The sequence below is a fragment of the Saimiri boliviensis genome, chromosome 2 (genome assembly GCF_048565385.1).
Source record: "Saimiri boliviensis isolate mSaiBol1 chromosome 2, mSaiBol1.pri, whole genome shotgun sequence".
Lineage (NCBI taxonomy): Eukaryota > Metazoa > Chordata > Mammalia > Primates > Cebidae > Saimiri > Saimiri boliviensis.
In genome coordinates, this window is record NC_133450.1 from 81,864,745 (window position 1) to 81,883,606 (window position 18,862).

The 18,862-nt window shown below is 40.1% G+C and overlaps 1 protein-coding gene and 1 non-coding gene across 7 annotated transcripts in view; one reads left to right on the top strand and one right to left on the bottom strand.

Moving 5' to 3' along the window:
- Nucleotides 1-18,862, top strand: part of FRMD5 (FERM domain containing 5) — a 349,168-nt gene that overhangs the window by 22,596 nt on the left and 307,710 nt on the right. The gene's annotated exons all lie outside the window — the stretch shown is intronic.
- On the bottom strand, nt 4,700-4,761 carry LOC120364141 (U7 small nuclear RNA). Its single transcript, XR_005579484.1, has one exon. It is a non-coding gene; the product is annotated as a U7 small nuclear RNA (small nuclear RNA).

The following is an 18,862-nucleotide window of genomic DNA, read 5'->3' on the forward strand; positions in this document are numbered from 1 at the left end:
CTACCTCCCAGGTTCAAGCGTTCAAGGTTCTCCTGCCTCAGCCTCCTGAGTAGCTGGGATTACAGGCATCTGCCACCATGCCTGGCTAATTTTTGTATTTTTAGTGGAGACAGGGTTTCAGTATGTTAGCCAGACTGGTCTTGAACTCCTGACCTCAAGTGATCTGCCAGCCTTGGCCTCCCAAAGTGCTGGGACAGGCGTGAGCCACCGCCTGACTAGTATTCTTCTTTTACATCCTTTCTCTGTGATTCTTTGTTCCTTTTTCTTTTTTTGAGTCGGAGTCTCACTCTGTCACCCAAGCTGGAGTGCAGTGGCGTGATCTCAGCTCACTGCAACCTTGCCTCCTGGGTTCAAGCAGTTCTCCTGCCTTACCCTCCCAAGTAGCTGGGACTATAGGCGCATGCCACCATGCCCGGCTAATTTTTTTTGGTATTTTTTAGTAGAAACAGGGTTTCACCACGTCGGCCAGGATGGTCTCTATCTCCTGACCTCATGATCTGCCCACCTTGGCCTCCCAAAGTGCTGGGATTATAGGCCTGAGCCACTGTGCCTGGCCTCTTTGTTCCTTTTAAAATAATATTTCTGACACACTTAGAATTAAAATGAAAGTACTGATAAATTATGCATATTATAACGTGCCATTTTGGTGTCTTAGGGAGTTACTTGCTGTAATGTCCATATTACATATCTTTAATTTGTAATATATGTTAATTCAAAAAATTATTAAGTTCTTTGTTCCAGGTTCTATGCTAAATACGTTATATGCATTCTTTGATTTAATCTTATCTGTAAGATATAAAATGATATTTTCTCTAATTACAGATGAGTACGATGAGGCTTAGAGAGGTGAAATAACTTAATGTCCCAGGAGTAGTCAGTGGGGAAGCCAGGATTTGAACTTAGGTCTGTGTGACTACAGAGTTGTCTTTTTTTGCCTTTTTAATTTTTTAATAGATGGAGTCTCATTATGTTGCCCAGGCTGGAGTGCAGTGGCTGTTCACAGGTGTGGAGAACAGTGCACTGCAGCCTTGAACTCCTGGTCTTAAGTGATCCTCCCACTTCAGCTTCCCAAGTACCTGGAGTTATAGGCACACACCATTGTGCCTGGCTACAGTTGTTTTACTTCTCTGTGATGATGACTTGGAGTGATTTAGGAGAACTCTGTTAAATGCCTGACACTGATTAACTTTGAAACCTTGGTCAGGTAACTTAAATCTCTAAAATTGCAATGTAACCCTTTAGTCTGTCAAACGAGGAGGCACAAATAGATGATCCCTCCAGTCCCTTTTAGCACAGATGTTCTGTAGTTCAAGAAATTTATCCTTGGCTCTCTAAGTTGTTTGTTTAATGTGTGTGTGCTCCCTCTCTGAAGGATATTCTTTATAAATAAAGCTGTTCCTTTTAAAGAAAGAGTTGTCAAAGGAAGAACTTGGTGACTGCTTCTGTCTATGATTTGGTCTTTGGTTTTACAGAACACAAAATACAGCTTTATATGCTTGTTCAACAGATTTCAAGTTCTGGGGGATTGAGTCATGCTAACTAAAATCATAAGAACTTTTGTTTTTTATATATAATCCAGAATATTAGTTTGTCAATTATAATGGTATAGTGAATACTAGTTTCTGCCATTGTAGGCACTACTTTTAGGATTAGAGACTTTGGAAAACGAGATTAGAAAGCTATCTGGAAGGCAAAGGGAATTAAGTGGATTTGAGGGGATAGTCTTTCAGGTTCAAAGTCTTATAAATGATCTCTGTTCTGTAGTAGAGTTCTAGTAATTATATATCTACTAGAACCAGTTTTCTTTCTCCTTTAGGAAGTACTTACTAATTGCTGGTAGTCTTCTCTTATTCTCCTACTTCATGCAGATTATTGTACCTGTGCAAATAGGACTTTTTTTTCAGACAGGTTAATTTTTCCTTTTCTTATTTATTTTTTGAGACACAGATTTGCTGTTGTCGCCCAGGCTGTAGTGCAATAGCGCAATCTCTGCTCACTGCAACCTCCCACTTTCGAGTTGAAGCGATTCTCATTCCTCAGACCCCCAAGTAGCTGAAACTATAGACGTGTGCCACCATGCTCCACTAATTTTTTTTTTTTTTTTGAGACGGAGTCTCGCTCTGTTGCCCAGGCTGGAGTGCAGTAGCACGATCTTGGCTAACTGCAATCTCCACCTCCCGGGTTCAAGTGACTCTCAGGCCTCAGGCTCCCAAGTAGCTGGGATTACAGGTGTGTGCCCCCACGCCCGGCTAATTTTTTGTATTCTTAATGGAGACGAGGTTTCACAGTGTTAGCCAAGATGGTCTCGATCTCCTGACCTCGTGATCTGCCTGCCTTGGCCTCTCAAAATACTGGGATTACAAGAGCCACTGCACCTGGCCTAGACATGGGTATTTGTTAAGACTCAACTCTGAATGTAATTTCCCCTCTAAGTTAGAGGACTTGGCCAGACAACTTTATGTTGACTTTCACTGGTTGGCCTTTCAAAGGGAGGAGTTTTTCTAACATTGATCCCAAATTCCAAGGAGAATTCTGCCATGGTCCACAATATTTGACTATATTGTCTTTCTGTCATAGGCAATATTATATAATCTTGATATCCATAATCTTGATGGCATGCTCTTTATATGTTATAGAACTCAGTAAGGGTGAGTTCTGGTATATTTCAAAGGTTTCCACTTTCCTTTTCATCTCAAGTTTCCAAAAATAGGTTTCTGTATCTCCACAATGTAAACTTGCCTTTTTATTATTTTTAATTTTTAAGACAGAGTCTCTGTTGCCTGGGCAGGAGTGCAGGGGAGTGATCTCAGCTCACTACAACCTCTGCCTCCCAGATTCAAGCAATTCTCCATGCTTCAGCCTCCCAAGTAGCTGGGATTACAGGCGCCTGCCACCATGCCTGACTAATTTTTTTGTATATTTAATAGAGACAGGGTTTTACTATGTTGTCCAGGCCGGTCTTGGACTCCTGACCTCGTGATCCCCCGTTTCAGCCTCACAAAGTACTGGGATTACAGGCATGAGACACCGCGCCTGGCCAAACTTGCCTTTTTAAAAGTCAGATTAATTGGGAAACAGTTTACACAGATTAAAATTGACTTTTTTAGCTGTACAGTTCTATGAATTTTGACAAATATATACAAGTTATGTAACTACCTTACATGGAATATTTTCACCACCCTGTAAATTTCTCTTATACCCCTTTATGATCAGTCTTTTCCTCTTTCTGTAGCTCTGGCAGCCACAAATCTGATTTCTGTCCTTATAGTTTTGCCTTTTCCACAGTGTTATAAATGGAATCATACAATATGTAATCTTTGGAGTCTGGCTTCCTGCACTTAGCATAATGCTTTTTTGAGATACAATTTACATACCAGAAAGTTCATCTGTTTAAGGTGTACATTTCAGTGGTTCTTAGTATCTTTTCAGAATTGTGCAACCATCAAGGTAATCTAATTTTAAGACATTTTTATCACCCCAAGAGAAATGTTGTACTCATTAGCAGTTATTCCCTAATTCTGACCACCCCTCCCCCCCACCACCGTAACTCCCCATCCTAGGCATACACCTACTTTTTGTCTCTCCAGATTTGTCTTTTCTAGATATATTAAATAATGACATATAGTATGTGGTCTTTTGTAACTTCTTTCACATAGCATAATTTTTTCGGGTTCATTCATGTGATAACATGAATGAATACTTTATTTTTCTAATTGTCAAGTAATTTTCCATTGTATAGGTCACATTTTGTTTCTCTATCAGTTGATGGACATTTGGGTCATTTCCGCTTTTTGGTATTATGGATAATGCTATGAACATTTATGTACAAGTTTTTGTGTGGATGTTTTCATTTCTCTTGAATATGTTATGAACATTTGTGTACAGTTTTTATGTGGAAGTATGTTTTTATTTCTCTTGGATAGATACCTGGGAGTAGAATTGCTGGGTTGTGTGATAACTCTGTTACCACATGAGCCAACAAACTGCCAAACCCTTTTTCAAACCCTTTTCCACAATGCTCAAACCCTTTGGAACTGTCAAACCCTTTTCCACAATGGCTCAAGGGTTTCAGTTTCTCCTGGCCAATCCTCACTATTATCTGTCTTTTTTTTTTTTTTTTTTGAGATGGAGTTTCGCGCTTGTTACCCAGGCTGGAGTGCAATGGTGCGACCTCAGCTCACCGCAACCTCCACCTCCTGGGTTCAGGCAATTCTCCTGCCTCAGCCTCAGCTGGGATTATAGGCACCCACCACCATGCCCAGCTAATTTTTTGTATTTTTAGTAGAGACAGGGTTTCACCATGTTGAGCAGGATGGTCTCGATCTCTTGACCTGGTGATCCACCCGCCTTGGCCTCCCAAAGTGCTGGGATTGCAGGCTTGAGCCACCGCGCCCGGCTTGTCTTTTTTTTTCATTATAGCCATTGTAATGGGTGTGAAGGAATATCTTACTGTGGTTTTGATTTGCGTTTACCTAATGACTAAATATGTTGAGCATCTTTTTGTGTGTTTATTGGCTATTTGTATATCTTTTGGGGAGAAATGTATATTCAAGTATTTGGCCATTTAAAAACTGGGTCATCTTTTTGTTGAGTTATAAGAGTTCATTATATATTTTGCATACAAGTCCTTTTTAAGATAGATGATTTACAAATATTTTTTCCTAGTCTGTGAGTTGTCTTTTCATTTTCTTTCTTTCAGAGAGGCTTTTCCGCAAAAACTGGAATGACTGCTAGACAAATTCTAAAAGAGCTTTAACACTGTCTTTTCATTTTCTTGATGGCATCTTTTGAAGCACAAAAGATTTAATTTTGATGAAGTCCAATTTATTAATGTTATTTTTTTTACTGCTTATGCTTTTGGTGGCACATCTAAGAAATCATTGCCTAACCCAATATCAAGATGATTTATACATATTTTCTTCTAGGAGGGGTGTATATATATATGTGTGTGTGTGTGTGTGTGTGTGTGTGTGTGTTAGCTCATACATTTAGTTCTGTGAATTACTTTGAGTTAATTTTTGTGTATGGTGTGAGATAGGGGTCCACAGTTTTACTGTTACATGTGGATATCCAGCTGTCCAGCACAATCAGTTGAAAAAGCTATTCTTTTCCTCATTAAATTGTCTTAGCACTTTTGTTGAAGATGAATAGATCATAAATACATGGGTTTATTTCTAGACTCTAAATTGTGTTCCATTGATCTGTTTACCTTTATTCCACTACCACAGTACCTTGATTAATAGCTTTGTAGTAAGTTTTGAAGTTGGGAAGTATGAGTCCACCAACTTTTTTCTTTTTGAAGATTCTTTCGGCTATTCTGGTTTATTGCATTTCTGTACGAATTTTAGAATCAGCTTCTCAATTTCTGTAAAAATTCCAGGTGGAATTTTGATAGGAAGTGTACTGAATCTGTTGATAATTCAGCAGTTCAGAGGGTGTTGCCATCTTAACAGTGTTACATCTTCTGATTCATGAATGTAGGATGTATTTCCATTTATTTAGATCTTTAATTTTTAATTTTAATTTTTATTTTTTGAGACAGAGTGTTGCTTTGTTGCCAGGCTTCAATGCAGTGGTGTGATCTCGGCTCACTGCAACCTCTACCCACTGAGTTGAAGCAGTTCTCCTCCTCAACCTCCTGAGTAGCTGGGACTACAGGCATGCACTGCCACACCCAGCTAATTTTTTTGTATTTTTAGTAGAGATGAAGTTTCCCCATGGTTGGCTATGATGGTCTTGTCTTGATCTTCTGACCTTGTGATTTGCTTGCCTCGGCCTCCGAAAGTGCTATGATTATAGGTGTGACCCACACTGGCTAGATCTTTTTTTTTTTTTTTTTTTTTTTTTTTTTTTTTTTTTTTTGAGACGGCGTTTCGCTCTTGTTACCCAGGCTGGAGTGCAATGGCACGATCTCGGCTCACCGCAACCTCCGCCTCCTGAGTTCAAGCAATTCTCTTGCCTCAGCCTCCTGAGTAGCTGGGATTACAGGCACGTGCCACCATGCCCAGCTAATTTTTTTTTTTTTTTTGTATTTTTAGTAGAGACGGGGTTTCACCATGTTGACCAGGATGGTCTCGAACTCTTGACCTCGTGATCCACCCGCCTCGGCCTCCCAAAGTGCTGGGATTACAGGCTTGAGCCACCGCGCCCGGCTGGCTAGATCTTTAAAATTTTTTTTTTTTTTTTTTTTTTTTTTTTTTTTTTTGAGACAGAGTTTCGCTCTGTTACCCAGGCTGGAGTGCAATGGCACAATCTCCGCTCACTGCAACCTCCGCCTCCTGGGTTCAGGCAATTCTCCTGCCTCAGCCTCCTGAGTAGCTGGGATTACAGGCACGTGCCACCATGCCCAGCTAATTTTTTGTATTTTTAGTAGAGACGGGGTTTCACCATGCTGACCAGAATGGTCTCGATCTCTTGACCTCGTGATCCACCCGCCTCGGCCTCCCAAAGTGCTGGGATTACAGGCTTGAGCCACTGCGCCCGGCTGATCTTTAAATTTTTACAACACGTTTTGTGGTTTTCAATGTAAGCATAATGCTTTCGAGATTCATTCATGTTTGTGCATGTATTAGCAGGTTTTTTTGTTTGTTTTTTTGAGACAGAGCCTCACTCTGTCACCCAGGCTGGATTGTAGTGGCACGATCTTGCCTCACTGCAACCCCCTCTCCTGGGGTTCAAGTGATTCTCTTGCCTCAGCCTCCTGAGTAACTCCAATTACAGATGTGTGCCACCATGCTTGGCTAATTTTTGTATTTTTTTTAGTAGAGATGGGGTTTCACCATGTTAGTTAGGCTGGTGCCTAACTAACAAGGTATGATTTTGCACCTTGTGATCTGCCTGCTTCGGCCTCCCAAAGTGCTGGGATTACAGGCGTGAGCCACCACAACCTGCCAGTTTTTTCATTTTCATTGCTGAGTGCTATTGTATTTTTTGGATGTATCACAATTTGTTCATCTATTCCATTGATGGACATTCGAGTTTTTATTTTTTGGTAGTTGTGAATAAGGCTGCCAAAAAGATATTCACATACAGGTTTTTTTTTTTTTTTTTTTTTTTTTTTTTTTGATACAGAGTTTCGCTTTTGTTACCCAGGCTGGAGTGCAATGGCGCGACCTCTGCTCACCGCAACGTCCGCCTCCTGGGTTCAGGCAATTCTCCTGCCTCAGCCTCCTCAGTAGCTCAGATTACAGGAACACGCCACCATGCCCAGCTATTTTTTTTGCATTTTTAGTAGAGACAGGGTTTCACCATGTTGATCAGGATGGTCTCGATCTCTTGACCTCGTGATCCACCCGCCTCGGCCTCCCAAAGTGCTGGGATTACAGGCTTGGCCACCGCGCCGGGCACATACAGGTTTTTATATAAACAAAAGTTTTAGTTTTACTTAGGTATGTACCTAGTAGTAGAGTTACTGATTGTTTATGTTTGTCTGTTTACCTTTATATGAAACTGCCAAACTGTTTTCCAAATGGCTCTATCATTTTGCATTCCCACCAGCAATATATGAGAATTCTAGTTGTTTTGTGTGCTTACCAGTACTTGGTGTTATTAGCATTTTTTTAAAAAGTGATTTTGATAGGTATATAGTGATATTTCATTGAGGTTTTCATTTACATTTCTCTAATGGCTAATGATATGGAGCATAAAATTCATGAAATCCTAGACTTTTGAAGTTGGAAGAGACATGTAAGAGTTCATTCCTGCTTTTTATATTCTGTTCCTCAGACATGTTTCACGGGATGTCTGAGGTTGGGATTTGGGGACCGAGGGGCTTGCTGAATGCTGAGTGGGTGGGATCTGAGCAACCTGCCCAGAAGGACTCTACCTTTTATCCGTTTTTAAAATACTGAATTTCCAGGTGATAAATCATTAGAAAAAAGGTGTCTCTTAAAAAAAAATGAAAGCTACTGAACTGAATTCTTTTTTGAATTTTAATTTACTTTAAGTTCTGGGATACATGTGCAGAACGTGCAGGTTTGTTACATAGGTATACATGTGCCATGGTGGTTTGCTGCACCTATCAACCTGTCATCTAGGTTTTAAGCCCCACATGCATTAGATACTTGTCCTAATACTCTGCCTCTCCTTTCCCCCTACCCCCCAGACAGGCCCTGGTGTGTGATGTTCCCCTCCTTGTGTCCATGTGTTCTCATTTGAACTGAATTTTTTTAAAGGGCAAAACAAAGACCCAGAGAGGTAAATTGACTTACCCAAGATCCTATAGTTAGTCCAAAATGGATTCATACAATAGAGTTCTTTATTCTGCAGTGTACTATCTTGTCATAACTTTCAGATTCTATTGTTTGTTGGCTCAAGGAAGAATTATGATGAAAAGTCTACTGATCAAGAGTTGTCTAAGTCATAAATATTTTTAAAATTTTCTTTTATATTGAAAAGTAGTGTATGGAAACAAAGTCATCTTTCATGAGTTAGCTGTACTGACCAAAAAATGGAGGTTATCTTTTCTGTAGGAATCCAGTTTCTAGTACCAAACCATCCAAAATTACTGTACTTTGTTTCTACGTAATGTGGGAAATGTGGCACAACTGTCAGAGGTTCTAAATGACAGTACATTATAGAAATAGGTGAGGGAATAAGCAGGGATTTGCCATGGGGAAACCCATTATATTTTGTTACAAGTTTTGATGAACACTGACAGTGGTTCATCAAGTTGAAAGAGTAAAATTGAATTCATTAGATGCAATCATAATGGTTAGAGTAAGTTTTTTTTTATAAGAAAGATTCACTTCTGAAATCTTTCCTTTATTGAGGTTTTTCTAGAAATTACCAGAGTCTGAAAACAGTTCTATACAGTGTTGGCAATTCTGAGATTGGCTTTAGGACTGATGGGTGAGCCATGCATGGTTATATTGAACAGAATTTTATTACAATGCCTTTGGTGGATTTGACTAGTTTTATTTAATAATGATGTAGCGAAAGGAGTATATTTTGACTCAGGAAACTTGAGGTCAGTCTTGGCTCTGCTTCATACTACTTATATGACGTTGAATGAGTCAACTAACTTCTGTGACCAGCCTATTTCCCAGAGTTGTGTGAGGATGAGAAAAAACGAAATGTATGTGAAACTACTTTAAAAACTTTGGTGTTATTTAGCTATAGTTTTGTTACTAATAATAATCTTTGAACTGGCAACATACAGGATTTTTTTTTTTTTTTGAGACAGAGTCTCACTCTGTCGCCAGGCTGGAGTGCAGTGGCACAATCTTGGCTCACCGCAACCTCCGCCTCCCGGGTTCAAGCAATTCTCCTGTCTCAGCCTCCCGAGTAGCTGGGACAACAGGCACACGCCACTACACCCAGCTAATTTTTGTATTTTCAGTAGAGATGGGGTTTCACCATGTTGGCCAGCATGGTCTCGATCTCTTGACCTTGTGATCCACCCACCTCGGCCTCCCAAAGTGCTGGGATTACAGGCTTCAGCCGCCGTGCCCGGCCAGAATTTTTTAAAAAATAATTTTTCAGGGCCTGGCGCAGTGGCTCAAGCCTGTAATCCCAGCACTTTGGGAGGCCGAGGCGGGTGGATCACGAGGTCAAGAGATCGAGACCATCCTGGTCAACATGGTGAAATCCCGTCTCTACTAAAAATACAAAAAATTAGCTGGGCGTGGTGGCGCGTGCCTGTAATCCCAGCTACTCGGGAGGCTGAGGCGGGAGAATTGCCTGAACCCGGGAGGCGGAGGTTGCGGTGAGCCAAGATCGTGCCATTGCACTCTAGCCTGGGTAACAAGAGTGAAACTCCGTCTCAAAAACAAAAACAAACAAAAAAAAAATCAAAAAAATAATAATTTTTCAGCCAGGTGTTTGAGCTCAGGCCTGTAATCTCAACACTTTGGGAGGCCGAAGTGGGCAGATCACTTGAGCTCAGGAGTTTGAGACCAGCCTGGGCAATATGGTGAAACCCTATCTTTACTAAAAATACAAAAAAATTAGCCAGGCGTGGTGGCACATGCCTGTAGTCCCAGGTACTCAGGAGGCTGAGGTGGGAGAATCACTTGAACCCGGAGGTTGCAGTGAGCTGAGATCATGCCACTACACTGCAGCCTAAGTGACAGAGGGAGACTCTGTCTCCCCCTGCCAGAAAAAAAAAAAAAAAAAAAGATTTTTCTTTCTTATATTTGGCAATAATTTACTTGCATTCTTTCTTTTTGCCTCTGTCCTGTATCTCTCATTTTTGAAGCTTTTGGAAACTTTGCTGTGTGCTTAGTCCCCTTCTCCTCTTTCATATAGATGCCATTTTCTCACTTTTATCCATTAGGAAAAATAGCTGTATTAGTTTTTTCCTATGGAAAAAAAGAAATAGTTTTTATTGTCTACATATATTTAGCCTAACAACCCTGGTTAAAGTATCAGACCTATAAGCTGCATGTAGGTTTTCTTATTTGGCATTGAATTGCCCTTACTTGTAGTTACTAAATTTCTTGTACTTTTGCCTGCCTTTTCTCTGGGATTTCTGTTGCCTTTAGATGTGTTTGAAACCTAATATGCCTTTACCTTGGTCAAGCCCATTTGTTGGTCTGTAATAGAGTTAAAGATACTTTATCATGATATACTTTGTAGATATGAATGGTGGGGTCATATATTTCAACTTCTCCAATAATGATGAAAAACTATTTCATTTGTTTTTGTTCTGTTTGTTTGTGTTTTTGAAACAGAGTCTTGCCCTGTTGCCCAGGCTGGAGTGCAATGGCATGATCTTGGCCCACTGCATCCTCTGCCTTCCGGGTTCAAACAATTCTCCTGCCTCAGCCTCCCCAGTATCTGGGATTACAGGCACCTGCCAGCATGCCCAGCTAATTTTTGTATTTTTAGTAGAGATGGGATTTCACCATGTTGGCCAGGCTGGTCTCAAACTTCTGACCTTGTTATCTGCCTACCTCAGCCTCCCAAAGTGTTGGGATTACAGACGTGAGCCACCTTGCCTGACCTAGATGTCATTTGTTGATTTGACTCCTCTGTCTTAGATGGAGTTAAAAGTTATTTGCCAGTCCTCAGTAACTGTAAACACAGGAGACAATGTTGGAAACAATGTTGGTGAAATGGAAGTATCTTTCCCCTTTTGATAGCTAAAGCTGGTAAGGTGGTCATTTTCAGTGTTACTTCCTCTTCTTCCTGGTTAAGAGAGGAAAAACTTTTTCCTGAGGGTTTTTATTTTTTAGCGGTTACCATCTAATCAACTTATTTTTATTTAATTAAAAAATAAAATGATATATTTTAAGTAGTTCTGAGATTATTTCTGAGAACAATCATATCTACCATCAAGTACTGTTTCATTTTTAGGTTCATATGCTTGCTAGATCTACTTTCATCATTTGGAGTAATATTTAAAAAATAATAGCATGTCCCATTTTTGAAACTAGAGGCTAGTGTTCAAAAAATTACTGAATTCTAAATTAAAGCAAAGAAAATAGAAATATTGATTGATGTGTTTATAATTTGTCTAGAATTGCCTCTGGGTTATTTATATTTTGTATTTCAGAAACCAGACTCTTTTTTTTTTTTTGAAATGGAGTCTTGCTCAGTTGCCCAGGCTGGAGTGGAATGGTGCGATGTCAGCCGAGAAACTACACTCTTAATGTATGTTTTCTGAAATAAAAATGGGCTGGGCATGGTGGCTCACACCTGAAACCCCAGCACCTTGGGAGTCTGAGGCTGGAAGGTGGCTTGAGCCCAGGAGTTTGAGAGTAGCCTGGGCAACATAGCAAGACCCTTTCCCTACAAAAAATTAAACAAAACAAACAAAAAAGCCAAATATGATGGCACACACCTTTGGTCCCTGGTATTTGGGAGGCTGAAGTGGGAGCATAACTTGAGCCCAGGGAGTTCAGGGCTGCAGTGACCTGTGATCGTGCCATTACACTCCAATCTGGGCAACAGAGCAAGACCTTGCCTCAAAAAACAATGTGTAATGATAATTGTGTTAAAAGCCAGCAGAGGCTGGGTATGGTGGCTCATGCCTGTAATCCCAGTACTTTGAGAGGCCAGGTGGATCACTTGAGGTCAGGAGTTTGAGACCAGCATGGCCAACATGGTAAAACCATGTCTCTACTAAAATTACAGTTAGCTAATAGGCATGTGAAAAATGTTTATTTAAAAAAAAAAAAAGAAAAATGTTTATTTCAACCTCACTAGTAAGCAAAAGCTGTAAGTTAAAACAAGTTCCAAATTTATTATGTAAATTAGCAGGAACTATGAAATAAGAATATAATGAGTACAAGTTTAAGTTAGTACAGTTTTTATGAAAGATCGACATGTTAACTCCTAGGAATCTCCCCTAAGGAAATGGTTTAAAATACAAGAAAATAATTTTTATATCAAGATGTTTATTAGAATATTATAATAGTGAAAAAATTTATTCTACGTATTAAAACATGTATGTTAATTATACCTCTTTAAATACTCAGAGGCTGAATGGGAAACATTATTGATGTATTTTTATTTTTTTGAGACAGGGTATCCCTCTGTCACCCAGGCTGGAGTACAGTGGTATAATCGTGGCTCACTGAACCCTTAGCCTCCCCAGCTCAAGCAGTCTTTTCACTTTAGCCTCCCAAGTCCTGGGACTTGAGGTACATGCCACCACACTTGGCTAATTTTTGTATCTTTTGTAGAGATTGGGTTTCTCTACAAAAAAACAGCCTGTTGGCCAGGCTGGTTTCAAACTCATGAGCTGAAAAGATCCATCCACCATGGCCTCCCAAAGTGCTGGGACTGAGTGCTTAGTTGCAAGCAATAGCAAATACAACTTTGGTTGTATGTATGTATATATGTATTATGTATATATGTATTTATTTAGTTGGAATCTCAATCTGTCGCCCAAGCTGGAGTGCAGTGGCATGATCTTCGCTCACTGCACCTCTACCTCCCAGGTTCAAGCAGTCCTTCTGCCTCAGACTCCCAAGTAGCCGGGATTACAGGTGTGCACCACCACCACACGCAGCTAATTTTTGTATATTTAGTAGAGGTGGGATTTTGCCATGTTGGCTTGGCTGGTCTTGAACTCCTGACTTCAACTGATACATCTGCCTTGGCCTCCCAAAGTGTTGGAATTACAGGTGTGAGCCACCAGGCCTGGCTGACTTTGATTGATTTTTAACATAGGGGAACTTTATTGAAAGGACATTGAGTAGCTCAGATATTTTATAGAAATGGTGCAGGCAGAAACGGTCTTAGAAAATGAACAACAAACCGGCTTAGAAAATGGACAACGACAAGGGAGGCTAGGGAGCACCCAGGACCCAGAATACTACTACAGAGGCAGTCTGAGAGGATACTGCTGCTTCCACCTCCAAACATCTATCTGGATGCTCCAGCTTGCCCTGTTGTCATCTTAGACACGAAACACTAGGCACCAATGCCACAGTGCTACCACATCTGCCCCTGTACACTTTGTACTGGTGTTACAACTGTCTTAGCTACATCTGCTGACTACCAGAATGTATTCTACATGGTTCCTGCTTCTTTACTGTCACAGTTTCATTGTCAAAGGCCAAGGTAGGAGTGTCTGATTGGCCAAGCCCAAGTCATGTACTCTATACTAGCTGTAGAGGAAGCTGGGAAAGTGAGTATCTGGTATTTTCAGTTTCTAAAGTGTCTCCCACTAAGACGTATAGAAAGTAGTTCAAATGTTGGATAGGAAAAAATCCATAATATTTGTTAATTTCATCAAAATATGAGCAAAATTGTAAAATTTACTGTTGGTTGGCTCTTATCTTGTTAGTGAATAGGCTAACATAATTTCTATTATTGTATGGTGTTATTTATCAGTATGTCACAATCCATCTTCTATGTGGTCCCTGATCTTTAGGCTGATTTTAATTTGCAGAATAGTTTTACATTTGCCAAAAAAAAAAAAAAAAAAAAAAAAAAGGCCGGGCGCGGTGGCTCACGCCTGTAATCCCAGCACTTTGGGAGGCCGAGGCGGGTGGATCACGAGGTCAAGGGATCGAGACCATCCTGGTCAACATAGTGAAATCCCGTCTCTACTAAAAATACAAAAAAATAGCTGGGCATGGTGGCGCGTGCCTGTAATCCCAGCTACTCAGGAGGCTGAGGCAGGAGAATTGCCTGAACCCAGGAGGCGGAGGTTGCGGTGAGCCGAGATCGCGCCATTGCACTCCAACCTGGGTAACAAGAGCGAAACTCTCCCTTAAAAAAAAAACAAAAAACAAAAAACAATAATATAGGCTGTGAACATGGTAAGTAGTCAGTGTTGTTAAGTGAATCCATAAAAGTTAGAAATATTATAGGTATGTTTTTCTTTTATAATGCAAAAAAAAGTGCTTAAAATACAAAAATAGTACACTACTAGAATGTACCATGATCAAGTAGGGGGAATTTCAGGTGAAGTTATCATTAAGTAAATAAGGGCTTTCAGGGAAACCAAAGAAAACATGAAGGCTAGACATTGTTTGGAAGGGAGTGGGCTGAAGAAATTAAAGGAAAGGTAGGGAAGACAGTGAGAAGCAGGTGAGAACAGAGGAGGATTGGAGGAAAGAGGCATTTTGTTTGCATTCTTAGGAACTGGTGCAGAGGTTAAGGAGCAGCATAAAATGGATCTCAGGTTTGAAAGACTTCCTCTTGCTAGAAGCAAGGCAGAGACACAGAATGCAAAGTTAAAGATAGATGATGATGTCTGTCAATATTTAATTTGCCTTATACGGAATGAAGTGAAGGCACTTGACTAGGCAACATTCAGGGCCACTGATCAGCTGCACACTCTCCCCATGTAGCAAGACAAATGGCCTTATTAAAAATCTTAGAACAGAGAGGGGAGAGGGAGATAGCAGTTTTTACCCTTGCCTGAGACTCTGCAGAAGTTATTATTCTTTAGATACTTACTTTATTCCCTTTTAAAACTTGGATGTTTTGTTTCATGAAGATTTAGTTAGCAATTCAGTTATCAAAGGGTAAAATATCTGTATGCACTGAAGCCAAATTCTCAGTAGCTCAGCTTTTGCTAGTCATATGAGGGTGATGAATAATAGGATTCCAGAGCAGTTAACAAATTGATACAAGTGGTAGGGAAATTCAATATGAAGTGATCAAAACAATGTAATGAATCTGTTAAAGCTAAAGAAGTATACTATGACCACATTATTTATCAACTCAATCATTCAGAAAGTATTTGAATGCCCAACCCTTGTATTCCAGGCAGTAGTTATGTACATGGAGGTACAGCAGATAAGGCAGACAGACCTATTCTCTGCCCTTGAAGAGTTCACAATCCACTGAGGAAGTAGACACATTGAGTATAATCAAGAAATGATAGGAGCACTGGAAGTGATAGAGCTCAGGAAGATGCGGATTTGGGGGAGACAAAGGAGTTTTAAGACAAAGAGAACATTAAATTTTTAGCCTGGAGACAGGAAAAAACATTAGAGGCAATAGAAATACGAAATTGACAAATTATAATTAAAGAAAGCTAGCAAGGGAGGAAATGCAGTGTTAGGCAAAAGTAATGTAAATATTAACATAAAGGCAAATTATTAAGCCAGGGGTGGTGGCGTGGACCTGTAGTCCCATCCTCTGGGAAACTGATGTGGGAGAATTGCTTGAGCTTAGGAGTTTGAGACCATCCTGGACAAAGTAGTGAGACCTTATCTCTCTTAAAAAAAAAAAAAAAAAAAAAGAAAAGGATGGCAAAATAGGGGCAGCTCTGGAGTGCAGTCGCCAGCGAGAACAATTCAGAGGGTGAGTGATCACTGCGTTTCCAAACGAGTTATTACTGCCCACAGACCAGGAGATTCCTGGGCTGAAAGTACCACGAGTTTCCAGCACGGCGCAGTGGGTCTCCACACAAAAACTCACACAAATCTGGGCGACCGTTTTAGCACTATCCCCATCAAGCTACCTATGACCCTCTTCAGAGAACTGGAAAGAGCCACCTTAAACTTCATATGGAACCAAAAGAGAGCCTGCATAGCCAAGACAATTTTAAGCAAAAAGAACAAAGCTGGAGGCATTGTGCTATGTGACTTCAAACTATACTACAAGGCTACAGTAATGAAAACAGCATGACACCAAAACAGAGATATAAACCAGGAGAACAGAACAGAGACCTAGGAGGAAACACCACACATCTACAACCATCTGATCTTTGACAAACCTGACAAAAACGAGCAATGGGGAAAGGATTCCCTGTTTAATAAATGGTGTTGGGAAAACTGGCTAGCCATGTGCAGAAAGCAGAAACTGAACCCCTTCCTGACACCTTACACTAAAATTAACTCCAGATGGATTAAAAACTTAAGACCTAACACTATAAAAACCCTAGAAGAAAATCTAGACAGAACCATTCAGGACATAGGCATAGGCAAGGACTTTATGACAAAAACACCAAAAGCATTGGCAACAAAAGCCAAAATAGACAAATGGGATCTAATTAAACTCCAGAGCTTCTGTACAGCAAAAGAAACAATCATTAGAGTGAACTGGCAACCAACAGAATGGGAAAAAATTTTTGCAATCTACCCATCTGACAAAAGGCTAATATCCAGAATCTACAAAGAACTAAAACAGATTTACCAGAAAAAAACAAACCCATTCAGAAGTGGGCAAAAGATATGAACAGACACTTTTCAAAAGAAGACATTTATGAGGCCAACAGACATGAAAAAATGTGCATCATCACTGGTCATTAGAGAAATTGAAATCAAAACCACGTTGAGATACCATCTCACTCCAGTAGAATGGTGATCATTAAAAAATCTGGAGACAACAGATGCTGGAGAGGACGTGAAAAAATGGGAACACTTTTCTACTGTTGGTGGGAGAGTAAATTAGTTCAACCACTGTGGAAGACAGTGTGGCGATTCCCCCAGGACCTGGAAATAGAAATTCCATTTGACCCAGCAATCCCATTACTGGGTATATATCCAAAGGATTATAAATTCTTCTATTATAAAGACACAGGCACATGTATGTTCATCATGGTACTGTTTACAATAGTAAAGACCTGTAACCAACCCAAATGCCCATCGATGATAGACTGGACGAGGAAAATGTGGCACATATACACCATGGAATACTATTCAGCCATAAAAAATGATGAGTTTATGTCCTTTGCAGGGACATGGATGAATCTGGAAACCATCATTCACAGCAAACTGACACAAGAACAGAAAAATCAAATACCGCATGTTCTTACTCAAAGGCAGGTGTTGAACAATGAGAACACATGGACACAGGGAAGGGAGCATCACACCCTGGGGTCCGTTGGCGGGGAATAAAAGAGGGACAGCAGGAGGTAAGGAGGTTGGGGAGGGATAACATGGGGAGAAATGCCAGATATAGGTGACAGGAGGATTGTGGCAGCAAACCATATTGCCATGTATGTACCTATGCAACAATCTTGCATGTTCTGCACATGTATCCCAGAACCTAAAGTGCAATAAAATATATATTAAAAAAAAAGAAAAAAAAAAGAAAAAAAGACCAGGCGTGGTTGCTCACGCCTGTAATTGCAGCACTTTGGGAGGTAGTAGTGGGTGTATCATGAGGTCAAGAGAATGAGACCATCCTGGCCAACATGGTGAAACCCCATCTCTACCAAAAATAAAAAAATTAGCTGGGTGTGGTGGTGCGCACCTGTTGTCCCAGCTACTCAGGAGGCTGAGGCAGGAGAATCATTTGAACCCAGGAGGCAAAGGTTGAAGTGAGCCAAGATGCACTCCAGCCTGGCGATAGTGTGAGACTCTATCTCAAAAAATAAAACAGTACATATAAAACAGTTACAATATAAAAAAGGATTTTGTTGTGAAGAAATTTCTAATCATAAAAGCCAGGGAAAAAGTTAAAAGCAAAATAATAATTTAGCTTCATGAATGAAAAAAACCAACCTTACATGTTTTGGATGAAGAAATTAAATCTGAATTAAAGTTAAGTCACTTTTTCAGAATCACAGAGCTAGTGATAATGGAGCTAGGGATTAGACCCTAGGTCAGCTTTTGAGTCTCAGCTTTTAACCAATACACATTACCACCCCTTTTAGACCTAACAGAAGTCTAATTCTGCACAGTAAAAAAAAATTTTTTTTGGCAACATTTTCTTTTCCAAGCAATGTTAATTTCATGATGGTAGTCAGATTTGTGCTTTGTATCTTATTGATGTTTTTCCTATGTTAATAAGTTAATTGTGTAGTTTCTGAGGCCTTACCTTTATTCAGATATTATACATGTTTCTTGTTTGTTTGTTTTTCTTTTATACATGTTTCTTAAATGTCCCAGCAATATCAGTGATACTGTGTTTAGCAGAATTTGCTTTTTTAAAAATAACAACTTCATTGAGATATAATTTACTTATGAAATCACTACCCTATAAAGAAACCCCCTCTACCCATTAGCAGTCACTCCCCATTCTCTCGTAACTCCAGCTCTTGGCAACCACTAATCTACTTTCTGTTTCTGTGAATTTGACTGTTTTGGACATTTCATATAAAATTATATGGTAAGTGACATTTTATCATGGCTTCTTTAATTAGCATAATATTTTTGAAAGTTCACTCTTATTGTAGCATATGTCAGCACCTCATTCTTTTTTTTAAAAAAAATGTAGCAAACTGGCCGGGCAGGTGGCTCATGCCTGTAATCCCAGCACTTTGGGAAGCTTAGGTGGGTGGATCACAAGGTCAGGAGTTGAAGATCAGCCTGGCTAAGATGGTGAAACCCTGTCTCTACTACTAAAAATACAAAAATTAGCTGGGTATGGTGGTGGGCGCCTATACTCCCAGCTGCTCAGGAGTGAGAATTTCTTGAACCTGGGAGTCAGAGAGAGGTTGCAGTGAGCCAAGATCGCACCACTGCACACCAGGCTGGGCAACAGAATGAGACTCTGTCTCAAAAAA